This window comes from Dipodomys merriami, unplaced genomic scaffold, assembly GCF_024711535.1.
Source record: "Dipodomys merriami isolate MVZ:Mamm:240054 unplaced genomic scaffold, mDipMer1.0.p SCAF_7, whole genome shotgun sequence".
NCBI lineage: Eukaryota > Metazoa > Chordata > Mammalia > Rodentia > Heteromyidae > Dipodomys > Dipodomys merriami.
The window spans coordinates 34,973,896-34,984,164 of record NW_027206290.1 but is presented as its reverse complement, the minus strand read 5'-3'; the positions used below and the strand labels follow the sequence as shown (position 1 = coordinate 34,984,164).

The 10,269-nt window shown below is 39.8% G+C and overlaps 1 pseudogene; it reads left to right on the top strand.

Annotated features, from left to right (window-relative positions):
• The first annotated feature begins 7,227 nt into the window (after positions 1-7,227).
• On the top strand, positions 7,228-9,278 carry LOC138817090 (uncharacterized; annotated as a pseudogene).
• The last annotated feature ends 991 nt before the right edge of the window (positions 9,279-10,269 follow it).

Genomic DNA, 10,269 nt, shown 5'->3' with positions numbered 1-10,269 from the left:
TCCACTAATTCCTACTAGATGGGAACATGGTCATCTGCATGAAAACATGTAGAGAATAACCCTAGAAAGAATATTTATTGAAATTCTCTATGCTAAAAATATTCAAGTGTTAACACCAAATATAATGGGGCATTTTGGAAATTCCTTCAGCACTAAAAATTAGCAACAACATCTTACTCTAAGCAACATGATCAACATCACGATCACAATGTAGAGTAGTATGAACTGGACATGGTAGGATACATATTGTATACTGTTTGTATATGGCAATCTAATATCTAATATTAGAAGTCAGAACTGTTGGACATCTAGGCCTCAGGACAACATCGATAGAACTATAAGCCTAAAAACAAGACTCTTACTCAGGTTCTCACAACAGATGCTCAGATCCTGAAATTACTTGTCATTGTGTCCCTGAGGGGTTTGAACTCAGTTTAACCCTAAATAGAAAAACTAGAAAAGATTCATCCATTTTGCATCTCTTCTCTAGCGCTCTACCTTTCTCAGCCTGCCAGCTTATGTTTTGATAAATGAGAATGATTAGGTTTATCCCATGAGTTTTCATAAAAAGTGTATTTCAGGGCTTATTTCTCAACACAGATTGAGTCTCCGCTTGCCTCTAATAAAAGCAACTGAAAGTGAAAGCAGAACAGAGTTTCCTGGAAATAGGAGTAATACCCAGAAGTCAGTTGCTTTCCTTCTCACTAAGAATAGCCACTGTGTACATCAAGAAGCAAAACATTATTCCAAGGACAGTTGAAATCTTTTGTGAATTTTACTTACACATGAATGGGATTTCTACCTACTCAAGAAGCTTTCCCAAGTCAATTTATTTATTGTCTCAAGGTAAATATGGAGATATTCACTGAGAATGAATTAATTTTTAGTGTGATTTCATTGATGAAAATGTTTATATATCCACAATGATTAAATTATAGAGATATATTATAAAATTTTTCAATATTGCTAGCTCTTTGAAGGAATTAGTGATTGTTTTTATTTCACTGGTTTTGCATCTTATAACTATTTTCTATGAAGTGGTTTATAGTCATAGAAATAAACCTTCCTTCATTTTCAAAATGTAATGATTAGCTGGGTGGTGATGTCTCATGATGAATACTTCCTAAGTACTCAGGAACCTGAGATCTAAGGATCATGGTTCAAAGCTGACCCAGGCAAAAAGTCCCTATGAGACCCTTATCTCCAATTAACCACTAAAAACTTGAAGTGGCCCTGTGACTCAACTGGTAGAATGCTAGCCTTCAGTACAAACAGGCTCAGTGACAGTGCCCAGCCCTGAGTTGAAATCCCACAAATGACCAAAAAGAGAGTAATGATTGATTTCAAGAAGCAATTTCTTGGTAACTTCTATGAATTGAAAAAAACTGTGTATGAATGTATGTGTATATCTTTTGAGTGTCAGAACTAGGAATCTTCTCTTTCCAGGAAGGCATATATATCACAAAAGCCATGCCTCCAGCTTGATTTCTTTCTTCTTTTTAACTGTTTTGATTATCATTGCATAGTTATATAAAGGTGCTGCCCTTCATTGAAGTGGTTGATGAATACAGGGCATCTTTATCAATGTCACCCCTTTCAAGACTCTCACCCATGCCTTTCACCTCACCCCTTCCCTCGCTCATCTTCAGTTTAGGTCATGTGTTGAATTTGTTGCCATGTAATACAAATGTATGTGTATAATGTATCTTGATCTGGGTCATCACTTCAACATCTTCATCCTCCTTCAATCCACCTCTTCTCTTACATTTCTCAATTCTATGGAGCCTCTACCCCCCAGAGCCAGCCTGAATAGCAATCCTACTGTTGGGTCCACTTTCAGGACTCCCAAAGACCGCCAGAGACCTTAATCCTTGCAAAAGCAAAAGAGTCCTTTATTGCAAGCTAGAGCTGGACCTCCCTGCACACAGTCCCAGCTGGTTAAGCAGGAAGGCCCTGAAATCTGTTTTCTCATAGCTTGTATAATACAAAATGAGCAAGCAAGGGGTCTTTGTTCTGCTTATCTTAGGTTCTTTGCAACTATTCCTGTTTCCCTGGGGATTGGCTGACTCATACCGTGGTTCTCAGCAAGCACCAGGCTTTTCAAAGACTCAAGGACTACCTTAAGATTAGAGTACTCTGTCTGGGAGTCACTCTGTCTGGCTCTTCACTACCTAACTGAACACCTACCAGGGACACAGGAACACAGCATAGTCTCCATGCCCAGTTTATTGTTGGAGATGGAGTTTGATCATGAACTCTTTGCTCAGGTTGAAGGAGCTAGAATCTTTTCTATCAAAGGAGTTGCTTATCATAAACACTGCCTCCATTTTACAAGAAAATACAGTCCAAGATTTGAACCTATTGTCAGAGGATTTTTTATTTTGAATATAATTTTATTGTTATTATTAAGGCTGTACAGAACAGTTACCACTTCATAGGTCAGGTAATGAGTACATTTCTTTCTTTCTTTTATACTTTGGACAATGTATTCTTCCTCTTAGAAAATGAGAGCTACCAAGTTAGGCACAGGTCATTCATGTCTGTAATACTAGATACTCAGAAGGCTGAAATGTAAGGATCAGAGGTTAAAGCCAGCCCAGGCAAGAGAGTCTATGAGACTTATCTCCAATTAACTATAAAAATTGGGAAGCAAACGTATGGCTTCAGTGGTAGAGTGCCAGTCTTGAGTGAAGAAGCTAAGGGGTAGTAACCAGTCCCTAGGTCCAAGCACACACACACACACACACACACACACACACACACACACACACACACACACACACACACACACACACACACACACACAAATATTCTAAGCCAGGTAGGTTATCAATGGTAGAGGCTTGCCTGGCATATGTAAAGATCAGACTTTGAACTCAGCCCAGGGGGAAATAATTACTGTACTTTCAACTACAGTTTTCATACTCAAATCATAAGACAGTAAATAAAATGTCAGAAAGAACATAGAGAGTTTAGGGACACAAGTTTTGAAAACTAATGTGTGTGAAAATTTAGTTGATTGCAGTGGCTTGAGCTTTTGTAAATCTGAAGTGTTCTGAGAATGTTTTCTTTCTTTTTTGGTGGGAGGGAGGATGTTAATACTAGAGATTAAATACAGGTTCTCTACTTGAATGGCTAGAATTCTACCATCTGAGTTATCACTGTCCCCAGACTTGAGAAAAGATGTTTACAATACTTGATAAAAACAGGTGCCAGTGGCTCATACCTGTAATCCTATGTACTAAAGAGGCAGAGATTGGTGGATTATGGTTTGAAGCTAGCATAGGCAGAAAAGTCCTTGAGAATTTTGTCTCTAATTAAATAAGCAAAAGTGAAAAAAATTGGAGATGTTCATCAAGTAGAGCTGTAGGCTTGAGAAACAAATCCTCAAGGACAATACCCAGGCCTGAGTTTATGCCCTGGAATTGGCACAGACACACACACACACACACACACACACACACACACACACACGAAAATAAAACTTACCAATTCCACTATTATTTTATCTATCATACAGATAAATATTCTGGTTTTGATCTGGTCTATAGTTTTAGGCTCTGATAAGATATTATCTTACTGTTTATATCATCTTTAAACTATACCAGCTCCTACTGCCTTGTAGGAGGTGTTCAGTTCAAGCATGATTTTCATCTCTGAAGATTTGGCTGCTGATAACTGACTTTTAACAAGCCAGTAACGGTAAAGAAAATATGAAATTTTTTTGAAGAAGCTGGCACTGATGGCTCACAATTGCAATCCTAGCTACTCAAGAGCCTGAAATCTGGAAGATTAGGGTTCCAGCCCAGGCAAAAAGTATGTGAGATTTTTACCTCCAATTCATCAGGAAAATGGTGACTACAGGCTTGGCTCAGTGGTAAAGCACCAGCTGTGAGGATAAGAGCTGAGCAAACACAAGGATCTGTGTTCAAGCAACATTACCTTGGGGTTGGGACATGTGAAAATGTTTAACATCATTTGTTGATGAGAAACAAGACACTATCAGAGAAATATTGATGGTTTTCACAAATGGAGATAAGAATGATGATTTCAAGATGCCACTTGATCTTTGATCTCAACCCCTAAGGTGAGATTTGAATCAAATTTTTCACGAACCCACAGCACAACACAAAACACAGTGTACTCACACAGTTCTATGACAATTCTTTCTAGTTTCTAACCTGGATTCAGAGGTTCTGCCAGGCAAATTAATGGAAGCAAAGTAGCTCATGGGCAGGTAATTTTAATGTGAACTGGGGGTTAACTTCAGGTCCTGTCACACTTCAGCAGCACAGGCCCAGAGATATTGGAGCCCTTGTCTTTGCTTGGCAAGCAGGAACCGTCTCCTGTTCCCTTCTTTCTAATTTCCCCCACAAAGAGTTCATTGAACAAGTAAAAGCCACTTAAGAGAGTGAGCAGGGGGACCAACAAACTGGTTGTCCATAAATGTATTATTTTTCCCCTGTGAACCCAGAGACCTACAGGAAGGAAAACTGGGACAGAGGAACAGGGCATTTGTTGCATCTTTTATGTTTCTGTGTTATATATTATAAATCATATTTAAAGAAAAGATAAATAATCAAAAAAGAATACTCCTATCACTGTAAGAAGTTCAGAAAAAAACACATTCTCCAAGCAAGAACATTTCCAAGTATTTGCAGATCTCAGAGACAAATCCACTAATTAGGCAATGGTCAGTTCTCAGGGCCATGCAAAGTGGATGCTGTGAATTTCCACCTGATACTAGGAAAGCAGAACACAAGGGAGGACATTTTGTTGCTCATGACAACATTGAAGCAGCTCAACACCTCCACACTCCCATAGATTTCTGTTGCAACTTTTCTGTCCTTAAAGGAAAGACAAGTGTGTGTGTGCACATGCCCAGCCTGTGATCCTCTGCCCAAGCTCTTTGGGAATAGGCAGGAAGGAAGCAGCCTGCAGAGGGGATGACCATGTAGGGAATGAGACAGAGGTATCAACAAATAATTCTAGCCTGATCAATGACTAAAGCTAGGATTGGAGCAAACAAGTGAACTTTCCAGAACACCTTTCTTTGCCTTTCTGAGAGTCCTGTTTATTGGGATTCAAGCTTCCTGAAAGCAAGTATGCATCCTGTTGCAATGCTTTGGGGTGATGCTTGAAGCTTGCACAACTTCTGGGGTGGGTGGTACTCAATAAATGAAGAATGTCTCCCAGGATTTAATCTGAGTTAAACCCAACAATATGTCAGTAGTTTAGCATAGCAACTGGGCCTAGTTGAACAGAAACAATGTTGCCTTTTGCTATAACCAGCATTTCACTTTGTTGGGAATTTGCTGAGATATTTTTAATTTTAATTTTTGTTGACTTTTTTTTTAACCAGTACTGGGGCTTGAACTCAGAGGACCTCGTAGTCTGTTTGCCTTTTTCCCTCAAGGCTGGTTCTATCACTTGAACCATTCCTGCACTTTTAGCATTGTGCTGGTTGAGATAAGAATCTTTACTGACTTTTCTACCTGGGATGACTTCAAACCTCATTTCTTGAATTTTAGTCTTCTGAGTTGCTAGGATCACAGGTATGAGCTACCAGTGCCAAGTCATTATTTTGGAATTTTTAAGATAAACTCTAGCTATGTATTCCAGGTTTGCTTGGAACTCACAATTCTACCTGCTGAGATTACAGGCATATACCACCACAGGTAGATTCCTTATATGTTTTAACTTGCGATATTCATAAACAAATGAAATTACCCCAGCAATCTGGACCCACCCCATCCCCACTTATCACTATCTACAGGCACCAGGGCCAAAGCCTCCTTCCTGCAACAGGTGGTTCCTGCCATGGCAGCTCTGACACCTCAAGCTACTTATCCAGTTAAAGGGTGGCTTCACTTGTCCACATTACAAACTGACTTGGGACAATAAATTACCTGCAGAAAGTACACTTGGGAGGAATGACTGTCAAGAGCCCATCCCAGTGGAGGAAAAGTTACCTTCAACTGTAGTCACAATGGTCAGTGGCTTCCTCATCTCTGTCCTCCATGAGAGCTTGTCTCACAAGGGTAGGGCAACTGCTGTCAGGCATTGAGGTACTTTACTGGGTCAGGGAAAGCTATAGGTGATCTGCTGAGCTAATCCTTTATTCCTTCACTTTACACCCCATTTTCACTGATCTACATGTTCAGCTCAAAGCCATAAGTTAATTATAGCCTCAGCCTCAATCAGGTAGGCATCTTCTATGTTAAGACCTTGAGTGACTGTGAATAATCTCAGGGAGGTTCAGGGCTCTAAGAGGGAAGTCTGAAGTTACTTGAAAGCGCATACAAGTGATAACTTAGTGGAATGAGGGGGCATGTGGAAGGCCTACCTGGGGTATCAAAGCTGTTCATGGAGAGACTAAAGCATGTGAGACAAGGTGTTCTCCAGTTCATATAGAGAGTTTCCTTCAGACTGGTATCATTGAGCCATGTCAGAACAACATTGTGACTAATACAAGGCTTTTCTGGGTTTCTTGAAGGTACACATACTTTTCTCAGCAGAGAGTAGAATCCAGCTCTCAAGAGGAAGATGGGGAATTACTACCCAGTACCCACTGGGGCTTGCTTGATTTAGGAGTTAGAATTTTTTCTATCACAGAGGTGGCTTGGCATAAGCACTGTTATTTTAAGGATAGCCTCCATCTTACAAGAAGGTATTTTAATTTAGACACCTTGTGTTTTAAGAACTGTTTCCTAGGGTTTGGAGGTGTGGTTCAATTCTTACTCAGGTGAGTACAAATGGTTTTTCTGAGTTTTTGCTTTTTACAGGTATCTTGGTTTTAGTTATTGCTCAGGTAAATTTTTAAACACTTTCAAACTAGCTAATTGCACAGATTGTGAAACTAAGTTCTGACTAATCATAACAAAGGCAGTATTAGGCATAAAACATGGATGGCCTTCTGGCTCAGAGTACTTGCTTACTTGGCTTCCTGTCTAAGTGAATTTTGTCTTGCTGAGTTCAAGTTGGTGTCTTTATTCCTACATGTGTGACACCCCAATCTCTCAACATATTTCCAACAATTTTAGGACCCATCTGGGATTTCTTGGCATTGACTAAGAGGATCAAAGAAAGCTTCTGTTTAGGAGGAGACATGTTCTACTGCCCAACCTCAGCAGCCTCCAGGTCTGGCTGACATTGGACCTGCAATTCAAGGTTAATCAGGAATGTGAGGAAGGGGAAAGAACACGGACCTCAATAACTCATGACCCCATGTATGCCAAGGCAAGAATAATGAGAGTACAAGAACTGAGCTTGGTGTAAATGGTCTACAGGCTGCAGTTGGCAATCTATCAGTAACTGAGTTTGGTGTTTTGGAAGCAGCTGTGACACATGCTCTGACTGCCGCCTTGGCCCAACATCGCAATGTCCAGGACTATAACTATGATGAAGATTTTGAAGATGATGATCTCTATGGCCAGTCTATAGAGGATGATTATTGTATTTCTCCATCAACAGGTGCTCAGTTTATTTACTCATGACGTGACAAACCTGTAGAATATGATTATGAAGAACTGAAAGACTCTCCCAATTCTTATTTGAACCACCAGCTAAGTGAAATTGACCAAGCTCGTCTTTATTCATGCCTTGATCACATGAGAGAGGTACTTGGAGATGCTGTGTCAGATGAAATACTGGTTGAAGCAATTTTGAAGAACAAGTTTGATGTGCAGAAGGCCTTGTCCATGGTTCTGGAACAAGATAATGTACAGAAGTTGAAGGACAAGAGTGAGAAAGCAGTAGCCACAGGGAAGATAGCAAAAGGTAAGGAGTCTTATTTCCTTCCTTTGAAGTTTCAGCTGATAATGTTCAAAGTTCTTATCATCAACCAGAGAATCATTTGAATTAGAATAGCAAATGTGATTTTTCTAGCTTAGGAGCAAAGAATGGATCATATCATGCTTCAGTTGTTCCCAGTAACCATTCACTTCATAGGAAAAAAAAAACTTGACAGGCCTAAAATTGAAAAGAAACTAGAATCATGTAAGTTACCAAAAGAGCCAAGAGATTCTTGTAAAAATCAGCCATCAGTTGGATTATCATCCACAGATAGTCTGGAAAGTCCCCTTTCGAAGAATGTAGATACTGATTTGTTAAGACCATATGTATCCAAATGTGTTCCCAAAGATGATCTTGTTTTTAAAGGGATACCAAATTTAAAGTCCTTAATGAGAGAGAATAAAACAGCTAACAATTTGTCTTTTCAAAACAGTTCAGTACTGGGGCTGGGAAGGTGGCTCAGTGGTAGAGTGCTAGCCTTGAGCTGAAGAGCTGAGGGACAGCGCCCAGGCCCAGAGTTCAGGCGCCACGACCGGACCAAAAAAAAAAAAAACAGTTCAGTACTTGATTTCCAAAGCAACCTAGCAGAAAACAGCATGGGAACTTTAAATAATCCTTTGTACTTAACAAGCTCATTCGAAAATATGACGCTTGGCAATTTAAATATCCTTGAAAAGACTGAAGTTGGAAAGGTCTCTTTAGTTGAACCAAGTGCCAAGAATTCCAGTTTAAAAAATGACAGTTTACACCTTGCCCAGCATGGAAGTCCATCCCTAACTGAACTGGTTGAGAAACATGAAGAAAACAACCCAAATCAGTGCTATACTTTATCTGATCTTTGTAACCAGTCTGCCAGTTTCCCAGATCTAAGTTTGGGATCCTTTCCCCTATCACAACTAGCAAATCGTACTCAGTCTTCTACTGAATATGAGACTTAACAGGATCCCTGTCGTCACTGGTATTTTGTAAAGCTTCTCCCTCAAGAGACCTTGAGAATTTGTCACTTTTTTATTTGATTGCAGAAACAATTGATGTACATAACTCTCAGATTAAGAAAGATTCTTTTGATCTCAATTTATCGAAATAAGGCCTGCTGGAATTGATTCTTAGTGTTCTGATAAAATCTTCAGATTTTGTTCCAAAATCTACAGTTGACCAATCTGTTACTCCAATACCAGGAACTAAAGTTCTAAGTTCAAAGTTATGAAAAAAATGTCAATTCAGCTAAGGATAAGAAAACCAATAAAGGCTGTGTGACTAGGAAATCACCTTTTTCTTTGTCTTGGACCAAAGCCCTTGCTGCTAGACCATCAGCTTTTGCTTCAACATTGTGTCTTCATTACCCACTGAAAAGCGGCAAGTGGCATGCCCTTGACCTGTATAAGACTTTTGAAGATGGAAAGGACAAAGAAATAAGTCCTCTGATTCTCCAATTAGGGAAAACAAAATGTTGGAGGTTGAGGCAGCAGTCTCGTACCAAATGAGAAATCTCAGTAGCAGAGGGTCTGTATGAAAGAGGCACACAAGAAACTTCCAATTAGGAAAGTTAAATATGGAGCCACTCAAAATGAGTAGAGGGGTAGACAAAGAAGAATGGGGAAGGAGAATACTTTCATAATCGTCCATGGATATCTTCGAAGAAAACAAGGATAAGGGTGGCTTGCGAGGGACAGAGGAGATACTGAAAGGAGTGATATGGATTTGGATGCTGTAAAGAACATAAATTGATTGGGCCAGGTCCTGACTGATACCCACTTATTTGTGCCAGTCCAGTTCAGTCCCTGAAGGTCAATAAATCTATTGGGGTAGGTCAAGGTAGGACATGAAGGAAAACAACTTGATTAGGGTAGGCTAGGACAGAGTAGGAAGGCCCCAAAGGACAGCAATTCAATTGGGCCGGGCCATTTTAGACTCTGAAGATCAACAGCTCTATTGGGCCAGACCTTTCTAGGTCCTCAAGAACAACAACTTGGTTGTACCAGCCAGGGAAGGTCACATACTGAAAAATAACCCTATTGGGCCAGTTTAGGCCAGGTCAGGCCCTGAAGGGTAACAACTTAATTGGGCAAGGACAGGCTCTGAAGGACAAAAGCTAGATTGGAGGATGACAACTATTGAGCCTGGCCAAGTCCTGAAGGCTGACAAGTAGATTGTAGAAAGTAAAATAAGGAATAAGAAAGAAGCAAGCACCACAAAATAATAATAAGGTAGGGAATGTGGATATTTCTCAATGTCTCACAAAGAAAAAGAAATTTATATGGAACCACAAAAGGTTCTGAATAGACAAAGCAAATGCTGAAGTTATTATAATTTTAGTCCTCAAACATTCCTACAGAACTATAATAACTAAACAGCTTCATGCTTCAGCCCAATGGAATAGACTAGAATATCCAGAATTAAACCCATACACTCACGTCCATCTGATATTGGACAAAGAAACCAAAAATATATGTTGGAAAAAAAGACAGTTCCCCA